Raw genomic sequence first — 21,811 nt, 5'->3', positions numbered from 1 at the left:
TATTAACATGGGTACCTTGCACAGTTCTGATTGTTTTTTCCCGAGTACGCGGCGTCCCGTTCCCGGATAAATAAATGTACCTAGTATGTTCTGAGCCCAGGCTTTAGAGCACCATACTCATACTCATGTCACAGGACGACCTGAGCTGCCAGCGATCTTGATCCGGTCACATTTGACTCCTCTGTGATTTTTTTGGTGAGCTTTACATCTTTTCTTTTTGTTGGACCTGATTCTTCTAGCGTATGTGTGTGTGTGCCTTCTTAAAAAGAGTGGCGTTTGAAATGTCCCTTCGCATGCTAATGGATAGGTCACCTGATGGCGAAAGCAAACCTAATCTCAGCCTTCGCTGCCATTTTGCCTGAATGCCGCTAGTTCCTACTCAAATAAAGGTTATTCAGGGTATTTTGGTCGGATCCAGTATTACATCTTTCGGAATGCATTAAAGTCACAGCCAAACAAAATGCATCACCTGCACACCAGGACCAAACAAATGTTTCAAAGTTATGTGATATTAATATAGTATTTATTATTTGAAGGCATTACTTTCTAACTTCAGATGTCTCGAGCACTTCTAGTGAAATGTGTGTTCTACAATATAATTATAATGATAATGATGTCAGGCGATGGAATGCTCCTCAAGTGATCAACCCCACAAGGATGAAGGGCTAAATTGGCCCTACTGGAGAATTGAACAAGCTGAGTGCAGGTTTGACCCGTGTCAGCGACCAATGCTTTTTCAGTGAGCTGTCCACCCCTATTCATATAAACAAATGAATATTTCCTATCTTAAAAGCAATACATCTTTAATTCAAAACTTTTTTAAAAAATGTGTTTTCATTTCTAAAATTTTTCTAAAAAGTCTGGTGTAATATAAAGAAAACGAATGTTTCGCATTGAATTACACTTAATAATTTTCTTCCAAATTTAAAAATATATGCATCTTTTATTTCGAAGCACTTCTTTTATTTACGAACCCTATGTGTGGCACGGTATAATAAAAAAATGACTCTGTACATTTTTGTTTTACAGCAAAATCTAATTTTTACCACACCAGATTTGCTTCCACTACTAATTAGTGTTTTATTCTGCAGTCAGAGTAAGTCCAGGTTGCCAGCTCTTAGGGCCTTCATCAGGTGTCAGAGATGGCACAGAAATCAGACAGTTCAATGTTTTTTTTGGGGGGGGGGGCCTAGGACCATCACACTCTCTATGTCTCACCTTGTTATGGCCCTCCTCCCTAGCTCAGGCATCCGTAACACGCTTTTGGTCCGTCAGAATGTTGACACTGTCTTCTCATATGGATGGTTCTCTAAACGCTGGCTATCTAAGATCCCTAAGAGTCTTCCTAACTCTTTTTACTCTAACCAAAGGTTAGTCTTCTACGGGAATTGGGATTGTGCCTTGCACTTAAGCTGTCGAATTTAGGGTTGTTCAGTCATGCCCCTGCTCAGAACTCTTCCCTTCTACATGTACTACCGCACTCTTCCACCTTACTCCTCCCACCAATGTTCTCTGTTGTTACTTCTCCTCCCCTCCATGTGACAGATCCTTAGATGTCGTCACTTCTCCCAGAGGGGAAGTCCCTTCCCATGAGGCCAGCCAGGTGAGGCCGCTACCCAATTGTCCCCCTGGGGGTGGTACACAGCAGGAGGATCTCATGAGGAGACTCCCCTCCCCCCCCCTAGGGACAAGTACGACCATCTAGGTAGAACATGGTATAACAATTCTCACCCAACAACTTACACACCTCGCTACCATGTAGACCCCAGCACCTTACTCAATATTTCCATGTACCTCTGCAGACCTAAAGATTCACCATCTCATAGTAGACCCAGGTATTGCTAGAGTGCCTGGGAAGCTGACAAAACTAAAAGTACTGAGATTAGATGGCTCAAGAGAGGCAGAACAATTGCCACAGAGCCTCTAACAAGGACTGATGTTATGGAAGGGCAGGACAAGCCCTATAATAAGAACACTGAAGAAGGACTCGGCGTCTTCTACCCCGGAAACAAGGAGTCTGTGTCAGCTACCTGGTAAGATCAAGCTGAGCGACAGGAGGAAAAAGGTGAGATCTCGCAGCAGAGGTGCCAGCAGGAGACCAACTCCTACCAGGACCTCTTAAGGAGTGGCAGTCCCCCGCCTGTTATGAGGTGGATCTCTGGGTCCAAACGGGTGCCGTTCCCGAGTGGGGAGCGAGAGGGTGAGATGTCACTGGCACCGAAACAGCAGGGCTTGAGGAGCCGCTGGAGAAAGTAGCTGTTCGGATCAGAAGAGAACTGGAAAGGCTGGCAAGAAGAACTATGAAATCTTGAAGAGCCAGTTGCACATCTGTTTTGGAAACAGGCAGCGGGAAACACAGGAGACCCGGTGGGGTGGAGTGGCCAGCCAAGCATAGCCTCTGGGATAGATTCCCTCATCCCAGTTGGAATGGAAATACCACTGGCCACCAGATAAAGGTCTGGGTCCTGCATGCAAATATAGAGAGAGTGAGTCTCCCTTGTGCTGGGGGTCAAGCAGAGCCACTGACCAAAAGGGAAGATGCAAGCACCCGAAAACCAAAACCTAACGCAAGTCATCTTATTCGTGGCAGTTCCTGGAAGGGGAGCAACTGTGATGAATCCTACAGATTCCTCCGAGAATTCCAGCCTAAAGTCTCCTCGCAGGTGGCCTGGGGAAGGCAGCCACTACCTTATCCTAACCCTGGGGGTGATATTAGCTGGGTGGATCACCTGGGAGGAGGTGGTCACAAGGGAATATTACTCTGTTAGGAGGGACGCAGTATTCATCCACTTCTGAGGGTGAGGCTTCTTTAATACCTGAATACCTAATGGCATGTTGTCATAGTAAGGCTTCCCTTCCCAAAACCTCGGATAGTTATAATTCTACTTTAGGTTTAAATTATAAAACCCAGAACCAACCATTAATTCTGTTGAAAGCTTCCCCTAAAGGTATATTGTATAAATCATTGAAACAGAGTGAATAAATCATTGTAACAGAGTGAATAAAATTATGTTAAAATGAATGAGAACATTAGGGACTTCAAGACCCATAATGCTCTTAGTACTGAGACGAGAAAGAGGGACTTAGAGTTGCAGAACTCCAGTGTGCAGTCTAAGGCTTGTAATGACCCATACCTTAGCAGATCCTTTAAAAACTTAAATGCCCTTCAGGATCGGGTCATTAGAGAGTAGCAGTGGGAGCAGCAGAAGCAGGAGGAAGAAGACCATGCCGGAGCCGTCGCTGTGTTGCCAGCGTGACACGTTCTGGAGGGAGTGGGAGAAGTCCAGAATCCTGAATGCAGAGGACGTGCAGCGGGAAGCAGTGGTGAGGCTAGCTGTCCTGGAGGAGAGAGAAGCTCTCCTGGTCCTGCATACTGCTCTGGTGGGTGGCTTTCCCAGGAGTGTGTGCGGAGCAAAGAAAGCTCCCTTTTCAGGAGGCATGAGCAATGGGAGTAGAACAATCCCGACGAACGAAGAAGCCAAAGCAGCGGGTCCAAGGGAAACTCAAAGAAAGACCGGTGAGTTGACCTTAGTTAGGTAACCGTGTAGCGCTCCGAAATAGACAACTGGCTCAAAGCAAAACTCTTGAATACCGAACTGTTGAATTAAAGCAATCTGGGCGCAACTCTCATGCTAAGAGCGACTGAATGGAAGAATATTGTAACCACCATTGCCAAAGTAAAGAGAGGACAATATTCAAGCAAAATGAATGTACGCTACAAAATAACAAATTACCTGTACCAGAAGATTGTAACCAGCATTGCCTAAATCAAAGAAAAGAAATCATAAATAAAAGGGGGTATAACTTTCCTGATGAGGGATGCCTAGAAAGGAAACATTACCAACAGCCAGTTGTTGGTGAACAAGGAATCCAAAGGTTGCATGAGAGAAGTCCTCCTTGTGGAAATCATCAAGGGGGAGAATAATATAACCTGCATTGCCTGTGGCAAATGTATCAGTGGGGAGGAAAGTGTCAATGTGTACTGTACCATTGTAGAAGAAGTTGTGAACCCATTGTTGTTGAAAGTCAAAAGACTTATTCAAGAAGCAGTTTTTGATTTACTTTCCTCATTAAGGATTTAGGTGTGGAAAGTCTGAAGTAAGCCTCCCCACAGAGTACTATTAGTAGTAGTAGGAGTTTTATCCTGGCAAGTGAGTACACCAGGAAAGGGACTATTGGTGTTTAGTCCCACCAGGATAGTAGACCAGGAAGATGATGATTTGAAGTACTGCAGTGTGGTAGAAGGTTGTGGTGGAAAGAATGTGGCAAGTCCGCTAATGTGTTATGATGAACTGTCGAAAAACTACCCTGACAAACCTATATTTTTTATGAAGATGAAATGTGAAAGTGATTGGTTTTCAAAGAAGTGAATTTACTTTGAATTCTGACTGGGAGTGTGAAGACAAAGTCTGTTTGGTTTATCAAGCAAGAGCTTTGTGCAGCCTTTAACAATTGCCTTATAGAGTGATAAATCCTGTTTTTGAAACTCCAAGTGTCAAGTGAAGGATTTCTGGAATGACAAGAACTTTGTGTTAGATTTGAAGTGGAACTTGGCTATTGAAAAATCACTTTCTTGACTTGAACTTTGGTTTGAAATATACTGAATTGATCCAGGGGAAGGGGATTCAGACCTGGTCACAACGGTTCCTGTTAATAATTTGTATGTTTGAATTTATATTTTATTTTATGACGTTAAACAGCCAAATAACACCTATATGATTTAGATGTATGAATGAGAGTGAGGTACAGATACCTTTGAACATTAGGTCATTTTCCTTTAGTCTTAGTTGGATAGGTAGAGTGAGAAACGTGAAGGTGTCTCCAAAGCCAGTCCCCAGGGATCTGTCATCCAGGTGGCCAGTATACGGCCATCGCTACTGGAACAAGTTCTTGGTGGTGGAACAGTGAGGGACGATCACATGGATCGCAGGTACTGTGGGACACTGATGTGTGAGATGCAGTATCCCCCTTCTATCAACACCTTTTCCCCATCCTACCATGCAGGATATTCCAAAACACTGCCTCCTCCCTTTCCTGACACGAACACTTTCGCACAACATGGAAGACAACAGACTAACACCATAGCCGTTTACCTGACATGTCCCAATACAAGGGTCAGGCAAAGTCAAAGTCAGGCAATTTACCAGAATCACACACCGGACGGCCATTTCCCTTCCCCACAGGGATAAAAGATGGAGCACAAGACCAGCAAGGCAGACTGCGCGATGTGAGAGCTAACTCAGCACCGCAGTTCAAGAGGAGGAGAAAGACGGTGCAGACCGAAAGGGTGAACAGGAGAGCAGCAACCTTTCCCTTTCCAACCAAGGCCTGTGAAACATCTGCTGAAGGAATCATAAGTCCCCGAACGATAGCCAGCGTGTGTTGCAGCAGATGTCTACGGTACATGAGACCCTCCTCCCCTGATAACCAAGCCCGGGAGAGACTCGGGTCTCTGTGGTACCAACCTTGACTCGAAGGAGAAGAAAGCCAAGTGGTTCATCACAGCCAGTGAGTCGAGGGAAGAGCCGATAAGAAACCGAACTGTGTTGAACAATAAATAACCAGCAACTAATTTGAACTTTTGAGAAGCTTAAAGATAATATTGATGAACGAGGGTGATAACCAGCAACAGTGGAGTCTGGCACCACGTGGGTGCTTAGTCAAGAAACTCAGGGCGATTACCCGATGGTATAAACTACCGTAACCAGAAGCCCTTGGGAAGAGGCAAGAAGTGCTGAAAGTGGTCATACAGGGGTCTTGTAAAATCCTCTGCACCGTCGAAAGTCTTTGACTGACAGATGATTGAGAAGCTAAGGGAAATGAGTCCTTCTTGGTTAAATTAGTGTATGAACAGTGTATTGTAAAAGCCGGCGAGAGTGAACCCGGCCGAAGGAAGCCAACAAAAGAGGCGAAGCCTGAAGGACTGTTTAAAAAGACATTAAGATTTGTAAAAGTAAGAAAAGCCACAGTGAACCCGAAGGAGGGAGGCTAAAGTCTTAAAGGGGTCCGAGCCTGAAAGGGGGAGATCTGGGGTGGAAAGTTAAAACCCAAAGTTCATTGAAAAAGGAACTATTTAGTTGATTTGTTGAATACGATTTTGTGAAGGGTCTACGCTTAGAAGAGGGGGAACGAGGGGTGAAGCCATCACCCATAGTATACGTGAAACCGAAGTGTGTGTTTGTTGAATAGATTAGGCCTTGAAGGCATGAGACTTTTTATTGAGAAGGGACTTAACCTTCGACAAACCTGATAGTTAATAATGAACTGTCGGCTTGTGCTGGGAAATCTCGAGTGTGTGCTGTGCTCAGGAGACCCACTTTGTCCCGTGCTCAAAACGTGGGGAAGGGAGACCCCTGGCAATCACATCCTGACTTATTATTTGTGAACACATATTTCTTTGTTGAAAACCTTATCCCACACTCTTTCTGTAATTAGTTGCAAGGATTTGGCAATCGTTTTTTTTTGGCGTAGCCATTTTATTTTGACACAACACCACAAGGACTGCCTTATTTTTCATTTGATGGTCGAAGCTTGCTTCCATCTTAGATTTAGGTTTAATTTAGGGGTTTTTCCACCCTTCATTTACAGTTTAATAAAAACACCCTTGAACGTGATTCCTTGTGTCTTTCTTTATTGTTGCCACCATGAGTTCCTTACAGTAGGCAACTCCTTGTTAGGTTAGGGGAAGGTAGGCATTTGTCACCCTTATTATTTAATGAATTTGTCACCCTTATTATTTAATAAAATGGCTACTTGTCAGAAAACTCAACCTACTTGTCCGCCTCATATTTCTGACCCCTCACACAACCATGGTCAGCCAAATCGACATAAGGAGATACAGGTTTGGGAACTGCACCCACAAGGGAAGACCAATACATCCTGTCTTCCATGGGGCTGTACCTGGCAGGGGATGGAACCAGGTCTGCCAGAACAAACCAGTAGAGAGCTGAACTGTGAAACTAAGTGTAAAAGAAGCCAAGGGAAGGGAGACATTCCCCCTGGTGTTGTGAACTGTGAAAGAAATGCTGAGAAAGGCCAGGCGAAGGGAGACATTCCCCTGGTGTTGTGAACTGTGAGAGCAATGCGAAAGAACTCCAGGAGAAAGGGAGTCATTCTCCTGGTTGTTGTGCCCTCAAGGAAGATCAAACCAGTGATCCAGGGAAAGGCCACTGGAATAACAAAATATTGAATGTTCTGACGCAGAGTGTTAGTGGATCTGCAATCCTTTTGTTTGTTTGTGAAGTACTAAAACCAGGGGAAGTGGGGACATTCCCCCTGGTAAGAAACCTGCAACCAGAACTTTGGCACCGCGTCCAGGAGCAGTGAGTAATTCTCCTGGACCAAAAACTGTGGCGCTACTTACTAGTTTAGTTATAAGTGTAAGGGACAGACACAGGGACATTATTATAATTTTTTTTAATTAAAATGTCTACATTTATATCATAAACGTTTCCTTTGTTATACACATAACAATTGAAATGATGTAATAATTTCAGTCTTCTATTTTCATTCATGTAGAACATTCGGTCTCTTGTGTTCTTCTGTATTCAGTCTTCTGTTGACAGTTTATCTTAACTTCTAGTTTTTCTCTTTTTATTTGTCAGTTCCATAAAGTTGCTCCTGTATTGGATGGGGATCAGTTCATTCATGTTTTCCACTCACCCTTGCACCTTTTCCCATTCATACTACCAGTTTGTCTTATCTTCTTTTGGGATTTTACTATTCCCTTCCTTCCATGATTTTATTCCAGAATTGGATGATGGTTGTTGTTTCCCAGAAGGATTTGCGCCCATCGTTCGTTAAGGTCTAGCTGTTTGGTAGAATTCATAAACATGTCCCTAAATAGGATTCGCTTCTCTGTTAATGCTGGGCACACCATTATTATATGGTCAAGACTTTCTATTCTTCCAGTTTGATTGCAGAATCGACAATACTGTTGGTTTGTCGGAATGATTTTCCTTTTTGCGAGAACTTTGCGTGTTGGCAAGATGTTTAGTCGGAGCCTCATAAAAGTATCTTGTATCTGCTGTGCTAGAAACATCTTTAAATAATTTGGAGGATCATTAATCGCTCTTGACTCGCATTCACAATGGAGATCTAGTTGATATTGCGCTTAAAGATGTATTGTGGTAATTCAGTCATTATAGGCAATTTTCTTTTTTGCTTCTTGTGGGCATTGGATAATCATTTCCATAGGGATCTCTGCATCTATTCTTTTGCTCTCAACAAAGTTTTTTCCAGGCGTCTAATGCGGTATCATTGTTCGAACTTGATCTGGATCAAAATATTTTGATTTCCGGTATGTGTTCGTCGCTGATCATTTTCCTATACAAATCTAGTTGTTTGCATGTTATGATCGATTCCAGCGACTGGATGGCAAGTTCATATCGAATGAGCGGCATTGGAAAAGATGCTGGGAGTGTCGGTACCTTTCTCCATAATATGGCTTCAAGCTGTTGCCAAATTGTGCGTTCTATGTTGATCATAGCTTCTCTACCATATGTCAAGATTGCGGAGACCTTCTGTCTGTAGAATGATATTACTGGTTTTACAGAGTATTTTCTAGCTTTGTGATGTAGAAAAAGTGTTGGCGAGCTAAGGTGTGTGCCTTGGATTTGAGATGTTCCACTTAGTCTTTTTCAACTCGTGACGGGTTGAGCCAAACACCCAAGTTTTTTATTGTTTTTGCTTGTGATAGTTTGTGATCTTGAAGAAAAAAGGAGTGGGGTTTCTTTTTATTCTTGTAATCGCGAGACAGTCATGATTTTTGTGCATTAATCTTCAACTGGTTTGTTCCTGTATGCTTTTCTAACTTAGTTAGGGCTATTTATGATACATGGCAGTAAGGTCACATTCACTTTTGTAGGATTCATTGTTGGCGTCTGTATATTTTTTTCGAAATCTGATGTAAATAAATTGAACAGTGTAGCTGCAAGGGGGCAGCCCTGTTGCAAGCCATGCCAAGTTCTAATCGAGTCCGTCAAGACTCCATCTTTCGATATTCTGATTTTAATTGTGGTGTTGGAGTATAATTGCTTTATCGGTTCAAGGATATCTCAGGGACAACCCCACAAAGACAGTTTCCCACAATTTGTTCCTGTTAACCATATCAAAGGCTAGTTGGAGGTCGATAAAGGCTGCATGGACCTGTGTTTTGCTCTTTATTGATTCCTGTTTCACTAGGTTAAGGAGTAGGAGCTTAATGTTTGTACTGATCTTATTAAGAAATCCAGTTTGTCTTATGGCTTGTCTTTTCGCCTTCACTGCCCAGGTATTGAGTTTATCTAATAGAAGAGTGGCAAAGATCTTCCCTAACAGATCGAGTAAAACTATGGGCCGGTAATTTTGTGGCTCTTTCGTCGGCCCTTGTTTGTAGATGGGTATCAGGATCGCAGGTTGCCATGACCTTGGAATGGTGTTGTTTTGGTCAATTAGCTTGAATATTTTGCCACATAGATCCGCCCAGATCTCAGGGTTGCGTTTGATAATAACATTAGATAGCCCATCTGGGCCTCAGGATGTCGTCAGGGTCCCATGTAAATACCCATTTCTTTTTTTGCTCGATTTCGCTCTTTTTATCCCGTTGGGGCCTTTCTTTGTATAATTCCGTGAAGTGTGAGATCCAAAACGCCTGTGGGACGTCTGGTATCATCATATCTTGTTGCTCAGACTGTGGATTTAGAAGGCACCATAAATCTCTTAAGTTGTTCTTTTTCATGCTTTCAGCATGTTTTGTGCATCATATTGTTGAAGTGTCATCCTTGTTGTTTTCATGCAATTTTTATAACGTTGTTTCTCAAGTCTCATCTTCAAATATTTATCTTTGTGGTTGTGTTGTTTTATTGATTTTAAGTTCCTCCAGAGTTACTTCTTTTTTTCAGCTACCTGTGGGTTGAACCAGTGAGTATGGATCTGTCGTGCACTTTTCATTGTATTCATTACTTGTCTAAATGGACAGAGTATCCAATGTCCATAGGGACATTATGACACATGACTGTGGACCCTTTAAGTTACTAAGACATCCTGACAGACCCATTAGCATTTTAGTTGAGGCAGGGAAGCTCCTCATAGATATAGCGAAAGATAGGGTTTTTCTTTATTTTTATACCAAATAAGTCTGTAGCAATCACTATGCTACCTGCGTGTCAGTCTTTTCCTTCTGCACCCTTACATCCGCCTGTTACCTTTTTCCAATACTATCAACCTCCTCACTACTACTCTTCTTCAACTCTTACTATCCCTCCTCCCATTCCCTTTGTCCTCCTCCTCCCTCTGCTATTCACTTCCTCTTCCAACACCTACTCTCCTCCCCTCCCACTACTACTCTCCCCCTTCCAGTGCCTTAAGTGGCACTACAAAATGAGCCGGGGCTCTTCAATGGGGTGTGGCCTAACAGTGGGGGTCCTGCTGGCCCATTAGGCCACGCCCCCCTGATGGGCCCCGGCTCAATGGGCTACTTGCACCCCTGCCAGGCAGCCTTTTGTAGAGATCAGCACCCTCTCCCCATGGGGACCGGGTGCTGATCTCTGCCTTTATTTTCTGTAGGCTTGCCTGGCAGGGGATAGCGCCTCGTCTATTCAGCCTTAATGGAGGCGCTGGCCCTCGCCAGCTGGGGACGGGCAGTGTCACCATTAAGGCTGAAAGGGTGAGGCCACTGGAAGCGGAGGCCATTTTTATGAATACTGAAACTCCCACGAATGCGCGGGAGCTTCAGGATTTAGGAAACAAGGCCTCTGCTTCCAGCAGCCTTGCGTTTTCTCCATAATAGTGGTGCCGGCCCACTGGTATCTCCTCGTTAAAGGGATGCCTCGCAGATGCGGAGCCACCATTATGGCTGAAAGGCATTTTTTTTCTGAAGCCTGAAGCTCTCGCACACGAGCGAGAGCTTCAGGCTTTGGGGAAAAAAGCCTTTTTGTCTAGTGGCCGGGGCTGCCAGGCGAGATTAGCGGGCCCCGGTAGGGGCCCACCTCAAAACGAGATTTCGGAGCCTGCCGGGCTGAGCCCCGGCAGCCCCCGGCACACTTAAAGTCCTGCCCCCTTCCACTACTACTCTCCTTCTCCCACTAGTACTCTCCTCCTCCCACTACTCTTTTCCTTATCTCACTACTACTTTCCTTCTACAACCACTCTCCTGCTCCCCAATACTACGTTCTTCCTCCCACAACTAATCTCCTCCCACTACTACTCCCCTCCTCCCGCTACTACTCCTTCCACTAGTAGCCCCTCCTCCCTTTGTTCTACTCTTCCCTCCTGCTAGTTAAAAACACTCCTTTTACGGGGTACCATTCACTTTACAAGCACTCCTTACCCTAACTTCACTAATCGGTCCCCACACAAACATGCACACTCAAACTGCAGAACCCCTTTCTCTTTTAAGTCAATACCTCACCTGCTTCACAAATCCTCTCCACAAGCTGTCACTCCTTTCTTACTCCTGTTGGTCTCTTCGTCGTCCTCCAATTCCTGCTCTGACCTCACCTGGAAGAACTCACACTTCTGATTCTTGTACCGTCCCTAAATACCCTAGTTACTGTGAGGGTTGGTCAACTATCCATGACCAATTTGGCCGGGTATTCCACACAGAGGATGCGGATATGTAGTGAAAAGGCATAAGAAGTGGGCTAAGCCCTCCCATTCTCCCCGCGGGCTTGCTGCTTACTGAATTTGCTGTCCGGGAATACACATGCTCATGTTCATATTTCGGAGTACAGTTCCATGGGTCCCCCCATTAGGTTCCTGGAGGGTGGGTCTTTTCCTTTCCCTGGTTGTCTAGTGGGCCCTTGGTGTGTGTGGTTGGAACTTGTTCACATGAGACATGGATTCTGCGAGGTTTGCCCTGCAGCGAATCACTTTTCCCCCCCTTTTGGTTGTGACAGCTTGCAGCGTGTCTGCCGCATTAGAGGTTAGCCTCTGTATGTCTCTCCCTCTCAATATTGCCACTTATTCGCTCTGTTTTTTGGTCTTCATCTTCCTGCACAGTATTCCTCTGAGTAGCAAGAGAGGACATGCAAGTACTTTACAGAGGCAAGGCATGAGCAGTTAGTGGTCTGCACAGAAACATTTTGGTACAGGGGAGGGGCAGGAATTAAGGCCCTTGCTGTTTCCCCCTCTCACCCGGGGGGTAGGACTGACCTTGGAACCCTCCCATTTCTTCCGATCTCCCAAAGAGAGGGGTTCAAACCCTCTATTGACGAGGAGAGACTACTGGCCTTTTCACACAAGCCATTCATTCAGCAGCATGTTAGTGGCAAGCTCTATAATAGTTAATGCTGACATGGCCCAACTTGCATTTCTTGCAACTCTGTCCTAATGTTTTTTTTTTGCCTTCTCTACAACTAGTTATGACCCTGTTGCTGCATCACCAGTCATTCTTCTGCAACTTCAATTTGTCTACCACCCAGTTGCCAAATAAAACATGGAATTATTTCTTCTGAAATTACCAGTTTTGATAGCTTTAGTTGACAGATAAACTATATTTTATTAAAGGCTTCAAGGCTTGTATTGCAAAGATCTACATGTTGTCCCTATTTTGTCTATGTGGGAATGAATGGAGTTGATGTTACCCACCCCCTCGGCCGCCCATTGCCAAACCCCCACGTATCTGCTGTGGGCTCTGGCTGCTTCTTTTCGTGGTCTGCTGGCCCTGTACCCTTCCACAAAGCATGTCATGCTTCCGTGGATGGACATTTGTGCCGCAGCCACCCGGATTCATAGTCTTCTGAATGTGACCGGCCCTTGTACCAGTTGGTGCATGGAGTTGTAGGGTTGTGACTGACGAGTGTTTCCCTTTGTATATTGAAACCACAACCTTATCTAAATGAAGACTGCTGTAACAATAAAAATGTTTATCAGAGGCTCTAGTGTGCTCATTCCGCTGTGCATACTACAAACGGGCAGCAAGTGTTGAAACAAGTAAGAAGCGACTGTGCAAGGGGATAGCCAGAAGCTGTGAGGGAATCATGAAGCAAGATACAGACAACACATTCACAGTTCAAAATAAAGTGGTTTGTTAAATCAAATGTCAGGATGGTTGAAGGCCTAACCTGCCCTTTGCTAGGGTGGGATTTCCCTACCTGAACGAAACTAAGGAAAGTCTGAGTCAGAAAGTTAAACTTAAATTTTGTCTGTGTCCAAAACCTATCCTTGCCCTCACAACTAAAGGTAAACAATGTGTTGGGATGTCAATAATAACAGAAATGGTAATCAACACAAAGTTCTGAACTTCTTCCAGCTCCTAGCTTCCTTTTCAGCTTCTCTTCCCCAAGTTCAAGATAACACAGTTCCAAAGAAAGGAGTCTTGAGTGCTCCGTTCTCAAGGCAGCATTACAGTTCATCAAGCACCAGGGTTCCCTTCCCCAGGACTTTACTGTACGAACTTATACGTCTTCAGCCTTTCAATGTTCCACATAACTCCAGGTCAACTTGACCCTCCTTCTGGATTGCATTAACAGTTCACTTGCAGTGCTCCTTGTTGGTTTGTTTCACAATGTCTTTGGATTTCACAATTGAGGGTTCCCTGGTCTAGGCGCAGTTGTCAGACCACACGGTCCAACCATCACAGGTCGTGGCACCAGGTACCCTAGGCTCTTCAGCCCACACAGGTTCTTCTGTATTTGCTCCTGTGTACAGATTCACATTCACGTAGCTTCTCCTTGTCTGCTTCTTGGCTTTATGTGCAGTTTCACCATCCTTGCTTCTCCTGGTTAGCCTCTTGGCTTTGCCACAATGTGTTACACATCCTATGCCAGCTGTTGTCCTTGCTGCACTGTATTCATTTACAAAGTTCACTTTATGGTGTTCTTATTTATTCCCCACCTTTCTGCTATGCTCTTTCAATCTTGTGCTCCTTATTTCGTATGTTGCTTTCAAATGTGCACTTTTAATGTTAACTTTCATCAACTCGTAACGTTGCTCACAAAGTTCTCATTCAGTTCGGTATTCAATATTTGTGGTTTGACTTTGCCGCTTAATTCTTATTCAGCCAATGGCTACGGGATTATTTCAGTCAGTGCGTGTCATTTAATTTGGCATTCTATGTCGTTCATACAGCATTTCTCAGTTATACGTAGCCCCTAAGAGCGCCCCCGGCTTCTAGTGACCTTTCCCTGCACTCACCAGTCCTCAATGTTGCTCTCCATTGGCTCCTTCGCTCCACTTCTGCTTCGCCAACTGGCTTGCCGGTAACTGCGAGCCCCACTTGCACCTCGGATGCTTCTCTGCACTTGCCGGCAGCTCTGCTTCTCTTCCGTGGACACAGGTGGCACCTTTTCTTTGTTCTCCTTGGTACGCAGCTCCAGCTGCTCCTCCCCGATCATGGAGGCTCCCACTCCTGTGGAATTTCAGCAGCCCAACTTGCCCTGGGTTCTAGAGATCATCTTGGTCGTTTGCCGGTGTCCTGGCTTCCTTTCAGGACCCAACATGGGTGCCTCCTCACAGAAAGATTTCCCTGCTTGCCTCTCCCACACATGCCTCCCTGTTGGTAGTCCTTCCAATGTGCTTTTCCTCTCCTCTTATACACCTGCAACCACTTGACAGGTTTCAGGTGTGAGCTCTCAATTGGACTTGCCTGACTGTAGTTAGAGGGACATGCCCGACCTTCACAGTACTCTGCAGGCATCTTCCTCGTCCCAGTACTGGAGTGGTGACATGAGTTACTAGTGTTCACTACTCCTAGTTGCCTCTTCCTCGTCCCAGTACTGTCATAGGTAAAGTGTGAGAAACGGAGGGGAGCGGTTTTACAATAGCCCATAAAGCCGGTGGAGGATAAGGTTGGTTTTCAGAAGGGAAAGGGGGATACCATGTCTCGCCTGTGGGTACCTCACTCCCAATCCCTAAGGACCCTCCGCCCAGGGGATTCCCCCCCCCTCACTTCTCCACCTCCAGGGCCAGGATCCAAAAGCGATGGCCTTTCCCTGGCCACCTGAGAAGAGGATCCCACAGGAGTAGGTGTGAGGATACACTCAGGTTTCTCACAGAGCACACATTGGCCATCAAACAAAGGAAACCGTAAAAGCACTGCAAGAAATCCATCTAAAAATGTCAGCATGGAACAGACTTTGTCCCAGATAATACTGTATCACAAAAGAGGACACTTACCTGGGAATTTCTTGTAATATGAAACATACTTTTAACAAAGTCATACTGAGATGTCTTGGTATTAGTTAGCCATTAAAATGCTGCCTGTGAGCAGCTGCCGGCTTCATTGTGATTTGCTGTCATTTGCAGACGTGAACAGATACTGAAATGTGGTTGAATGAGTGGTCACAAAAATGGAAAAGTGCTCCAGCTAGTCTCGCTAGAACAAGTCTGCACTGTGCAAGTTACTGTTGGATTTAGCGAGTGCGCCCATACTGCTCACAGTAACAGGGGGTTCTTGGGACAAGTTGGGACACTAGGACAAATTCATGCATGTTGCCAGTTAATACAGAGAGGATGACTAATGTTTGGCACTGTGATTGCTGCAGTGATGATCCAGTTCAGTAGTAGTACTAGCGCAAACTAACTATGTTGTTTGTGGATCAGTCGGGCCTAGCTTTGCCTTACATGTCCAAATGGCCCTCCTGAAACAGAAGCTTTACACCAATTACTTTGTTGGAAGCCGGCAGCATTTTTAGATACCAAGAACACTAACGCAGATGAAGTCTCAGCATACAAGTTCAATCAGCATGAAAAGTAAAAGGATGCGAATCCTTGTCAAGTCCCAGAACTGGTGAGCCTTGCTACTTGTGCCTCTTCTACAACTGTCTGGGGGCAGTGCCAAAGGGATGTGCCTAAGGCTTTAATGTCTTGCCAGATTATTCTATTCTAACCCACTTCAGTGGAATGCAAACCACTGTGTCTATGGAATGTAAGGCGATGCCTGTTTTGGAATGTTATCTGTGAAGGTGTACTAGATGGATATTTTAAATTTTTTTGATTGAATGTTATTAGTTATGCAACAGTGTAAACCTAAACAAACAGCTTTACATAACGTGGGCACATTATCTGACTATACCCAATCTTGCAAAGAAGAGATGCAACCATGCTATTGAGTCGTGTTATACATATCTCTAAAAGTAAGCATTAGATTCTTCATAGTGCATCTGTGCAGTTAGTGCAAGTTCGTATAAGCGCTTGAAGAAAAAAAAAATGAAAAAAGGGAACAATCCGTCCCCCCAGCTCCCTCACTCTTTACCGTACATGTAAAAATAACTGTCCGGAGTCGGGACAATCAATAGGACAACAGTATGATGAATATCAGCTTTAATTTTGTTGGAGGTGCAACATGGTGCCTTGCCTCTGCTGAACACCGTGGCACCCTATTAGTAGTGGTAATGTCATAGTCCAGTCCAACCAGAACAGACTGAGGCTCAAAACGTAACCTTTTCTCACAGTTTAGGTGGGCACTCCTCTTATGACTGACTCATCCCAACCCTTTCAGTTCTGAAATAATCCAAAAAGGGGAGAAATGCAGCGTCTTTGTGTGCATGTGTTTCCATTTGAGTTGCTGTGAGACTTTCCATTTCATAAATGTCAAATGCTTTAGCAAGCCACTCTGTTTTAGATGGGAGAGTGTTTCTTTTCCATTGTCTCACCAGACATGCTCTTGCAGCTAGAAAAAGATTTTGAGGCATGTGGGGAAGCAGGAATGAATAATTGTCTTTTTCCTCAATTCTAAAAAATAACAAAGGTCTGGACTTCCTGGCAATCCTTTCAATTGCATGAACCCAGCTTAACACTTCTTTGAAGTATATCTGTGCCTTGGGGCAGCTCCACCACTGAGGCCAGTAGTCAGAGATTTGTGTGCAGCCTCTTCAACAAATCGGCTGACCCCCACATACATTTTCGAGAGACCGGGTGTTCGGTGCCAACGAAATAAGAGCCTAAACTTCAACATTTTATATTGCATCGCTATTGCTGAGGACCATACAGCCCTGTACAGTGTGGGCCACATTTCAGGTTTGCTCTGCAGTTCGAGATCGTTTTCCCAGTGAGCTTGTGTATGCGCCGTGTGCAGGTGTCCCTTGGTCAGCAACATTGCATATAGTTGCAAAACTAAGCCCTTTGTGCTCGTGTGTGTATCTAGGACATGGTCAAAGGGAGTTAGAGCCTTTTTAGTTGGTCATTCCAGCGCTGGTCAATAGGGCTCCACGAAGTTGCAAATAAATGAGGGGGGATACCACGCAAGTGCCACGCTTGTTCTAACTCAATTTTCTGTATAATTTTACCTTTGTGCTACATTTCTCCTGCTCTGATTAGTTCAGCCTCATACAATGCCTGAAAGCGCCCTAGGTCTGTCATTAAGTCCCTTATTGGAGGCCCATATACAGCTCAATGAGGAGGGCCACGAAGTAAGACCTCTCATGTCTGTGCGATTTTGGCACAAAGCCCAAAACACTGCATACGTCCGGCTTTTTCCATGAGTTTATCTTGTGGGACACATTGCCATTCACCCATGGTGACTGGGGCGAAAAGATAATTTTCCAATGTGACCCATTTTTTCTCATTGTTTTCTCTCAAATGGACCACTAATATCCTAAACTGGGCCACATTATATATTCCGATATGCCTGGATAGCTTGTCCCACCCTCAGTCTTTCTACCGGACCTTTCCAGTTTGGATTCAGAGACCAAAAGGACATAAAGGGTTTTATACGAGATCCTGGGTCTCTGGCTTGCCCACAGAAAGGCAGGGAGTTCTCTTTTCATCTTGGTCAAGGTGACATCTGGGATTTTAGCGGGTAGAGATTGAAACAAGAATACCAGTCTGGGGAGCACACTCATTTTGATTGTTTTAAAGTGTGCCGGCCAGGACAAGGTCATTTTTCCCCATCTACCAATATCTGGATTAATATTTGCCCATAGTGGGTGATAATTTGTGTCATACAGATCACTTAATTGGATAGTGAGTGTTACACCCAGGTATTTAATACCCATTTCATTTATTTGAATACCCATGTTATATCGAACTCAGGAACTATTTGATGATAATGGCATGGCCGTGGTCTTATGTTTGTTAATGCGAAACCCAGAGTGCTGGCCGTATTCAGTGATTGTTCGCAATAATGCTGGGACGGAAACACCAGGGGTGGTTATATATGCAAGGATGTCATCTGCAAACATAGCCAATTTGTATTCCTTACCATATTGTAGTAGGCCTTTGATGTCTGTATTTTGGCGAATTGCTTGTGCTAGCAGTTCGACGACTAACAAGTATAACAAAGGGGTCAGTGGGCATCCTTGCTGTGTGCCCCTGCTCAATTGGAAACTCTCTGATGCGACCCCATTTACTACCACTTGCGCTGATGTGATCTTCTATAGCGCTAGTGCTTCCGTGGCCCGGTGAACAGCTAGGCCTACTTTTGTAAGTACTGCGCTCAAGAAGGGCCATTTAACTCTGTCAAATGCCTTTTCGGCATCGATGAAAAGCAAGCTCGGGTCTAGGTCCTCCTTGTTTAGACTAGCTATGAGGTATAGAATTTTATGGACATTATCTGAGCCCTGTCTTCCCTGGACATTCCCTGTCTGGTCACTGTGTATGAGCCTCAGTAAAATACTCCCAAGGCGGAATGCTAAAATGCTTGCGTACATTTTGTTGCATCCACATTGATTAGTGAGATTGGGCGATATGAGGCGCACCCAGTCTTGTCTTTGCCTTTTTTAGGAAGAACCACGATTCTGGCTTGGGTGAAAGAAGATTGTGCTTCCCCTGTAACTAGTATGTTGTACAGCTTTACAAAAAATGGGGTCAAAGATTGTGCAAAGGTTTTATAAAGCCGGAGTATAGCCATCTTGGCCAGGAGCTGACCCGGCCTTGAATTCTCTATTGCCTGCAGGATCTCAAAGTTGCTGATTGGTGCATTGAGTAGCTCAAATTCTTCCAGGGTGACCAATTTCAATGGTAAACCTGCTGGATATTGATTAATGCCTTTGGGATTGTTTTGAGCCTCCAAGGCGTACAATGCCACGTAGAATTGTGTTAAGCGTTGCGTTATCTCTAGAGGAGTAAGTCGAGGGATCCCCAAGGGGTTATTAATTTCTAGAACTTGTCCTGTCCGCCCTTTGCGCCCTCAGTTTGGCAGCTAGCATGGCGTGGGCTTTGTCTTCTTTCCCTAAGTATTTTTATTTTAAATAATGGATCACGGTAAAGACTTTCCCTTTCCATATATCACCTAGTTCTTTCCGGAGCTCTTCCATCTTTTGGACTTTCTCGGGTGGATTTTTTGGTTTTATAACAATGCTTATTTGGACTTAATTTCCTGTCTCAGCGCAGTTTCCCTCAACAGGCGGACCCTTTTTTGGCTGTTCCTTCAGCTATGAACACCCGCCTCCAGGTTGCTTTTGCTGTTTCCCAAACCTTATTGAGTATTGTTTCCCCATTATCGTTGATTGTGAAGCATTCACCAATCTGATTCCGTAATTGTTCTCTAAATAGAGGGTCTCGGTAAAGGGTATCATTACACACCCATCTACATGATGCGGGTGTAGCGGGTCCCACATCTAGGGTTAGAACTGTGCTATCATGGTCCAAACATCCTACGACTGCTATACTGGCAGATATCATTTTGTGCACATACCTTTCTTCTAGTAATACTTAGTCTATTGCGGAATGTGTTCGGTGTGGTGGAGAGTAAAAGGTGTCATTTTTGGTAGAGGGGTGCATTTTCCACCATGCATCAATTAAGTGGGCTTCCTTCAATAGGTCTCTAAAGTCGCCTTTGTTGGGGATTTGCGGCGGCTCAGCACCACGCCGCTGTGACCACCAATCCACGGTTGGGTCGACAATCATGTTTAAGTCTCCTCCACCTATTAGGAAGCCCTCTCCCCACTCCTCCAGGAAGCAAACACTGATCTACAAAAAAGGAATTGTTGATTTGGCGCGTATACGGAGAAAAGTGTAACCAGTGTTTGGTTAATAGAACCTTTGACAGCGATGGATCTGCCTTCTTTGTGTTTAAATATGCTAGAGTATGCTTTCATTCTGTTGGAAGCCCAGAAATACCACCCAGATGTTTGCCCTGAGCAGGTATTCTTCCCCTTGTTTGTATTTGTTTTCCTGCACAAATAGTATGTCTAAGTTTGATTGTTTGAACTCCCTCAAGAGCATCAAGCGTTTTTGGGGTGAGTTGAGTCCTTTCACATCCAATGAGCCACACCTAACTGTTAAGCTAACCCACATCTTTGGTCCAATATTTACTCCTGGACGTTAGGGACGCTGAGAGTGAACCATTCAGTGTCGAGCTGTTGTTCAGTGTTGAACATCGTATGTGCCCAAATTCCCGTTCCAGAATTTAAGCCTGCTTAAGTACGTCTTTGCGCCATGTCCACAATTCTTTGTGCCCCGTCCCCCATTCAACCCATAGAAAGCAAAAATTCAACAATAACAGTTATTAGAAAGAAAAGGCAGACGCCCTAAAGAAAACTAGGGCCGCTCTCGGGTGTTTCTTTGCCGTCTGGGAGCATCAATACCTTAATCAGTTGCAACGTGTGTGGGTAATCCATAAGTAGGTCTCTGAATCCAAACTGGAAAGGTCCGGTACAAAGTCTCTGTTTAGTGAATGCTGCTGTATGCATATCTGCATTTGGGAAGTTTGTTTTATCATCAATTACGACTTCAATGTGAGCAGTTTGCTATTAGATCTCAAGATTTCAAAACCAAAATACTCACTTCATGGGGTATTAAACCTACAATACTTCCTTGGTCCGCTTGCTTTGCCCCGCCTAGGTAAGCGCTCAACAAGTGGTTCCTTTAAGTCAACGGTACCTCTATTTTCACCCAAGGAAGAGCTTCTGTCCTCCCCTTAGAGCCTCTGCAGGACTACTATTGCTTCCTCGCCGCTTGTGACTCTGTAATCTTCTCCACTGCTTTTGAAATTCAATCAAAACGGGAAACCCCAACAATATCTAATGGCTTGATCTCTTAGCCCTGATGTTAGTTGAGCACAGTCTCTCCTCTTTTGTAGAGTGATAAAGGATAAATCCTAGTAAATCCATATGTTTGATCCTTCAAAGTCAATTGTCTTTCGGCTGCTCGCTTTGTCGACAATGTCTGCTTTTTGTTTATAGTTCTGGCATTTTGCAATTACCGATCTTGGGCTGTTGGTGGGCCTCCCCCCCTGTTGATTCTATCGAACTACATGGCTGTAGTAGGCAGTTCATCGAAGAGTGGTTCAACAAGCTTCTTGACCTGTTTTTTCAATGTTTGTGGGGTCTCCAATTATCCTTATGTTGGTGCGCCTCTTTCGGTTTTTGAGATCATTGATTTTGGCTGCAAGATCTGCTTCCCTCTGTCTTAAGTCTAGGAAGCAGCTTTCAGCTTTCATCTCTGCAATGGCAGAGGATTGCTGGCAGTTTTCAACTACCTCAATCCTGTATTCCAGTGTGCTGACCCTTGTTTGGACTGTGGTTATCGATGCAGAGATGCTGGACTTCATTGATCTGATATCTTCAAGAAGCAATCGAACATTCACTTTTGTCGAGGCATCTTGGTTTTCGCCTGGTATTACTGTTTTGGCTGATTGAGGTGGCTCCTCCATGTTGGCGGTATTGCGACAGAACGCTTGAAGTGCGGACTTCGTGTTGGGGTCCAGCTTGTAGTTTTCGGCTAAGTTGGGTTGATGTCAATGGGTTGTTGGTCGAACACAAAGGAAGCAACCCTCCTCTTTGTTGTCTCCAGTGGTTTATGAAGTGCCTCAAAAGGCGGCCGTAAGGTGATTAGATGTGCAGCGCTTGATCAAGCTCACCTTTCATTTGGATGGCATGATGCTAACATGGCTAATGGAGCATTGCCGCAGATAATGTTTCAACAAGGTGCAATTGCCTCTGCGCCTGTT

The 21,811-nt window shown here is 44.6% G+C and overlaps 1 protein-coding gene across 2 annotated transcripts in view; it reads left to right on the top strand.

The window, feature by feature from the left end:
• COG6 (component of oligomeric golgi complex 6) overlaps positions 1 to 21,811 on the top strand; it is a 1,358,763-nt gene that overhangs the window by 849,654 nt on the left and 487,298 nt on the right. The gene's annotated exons all lie outside the window — the stretch shown is intronic.

Source organism: Ambystoma mexicanum, chromosome 7q (assembly GCF_040938575.1).
Source record: "Ambystoma mexicanum isolate Mex_15411 chromosome 7q, UKY_AmexF1_1, whole genome shotgun sequence".
Lineage (NCBI taxonomy): Eukaryota > Metazoa > Chordata > Amphibia > Caudata > Ambystomatidae > Ambystoma > Ambystoma mexicanum.
The sequence above is the reverse complement of the archived record's forward strand: the minus strand, read 5'-3'. Positions and strand labels throughout refer to the sequence as shown.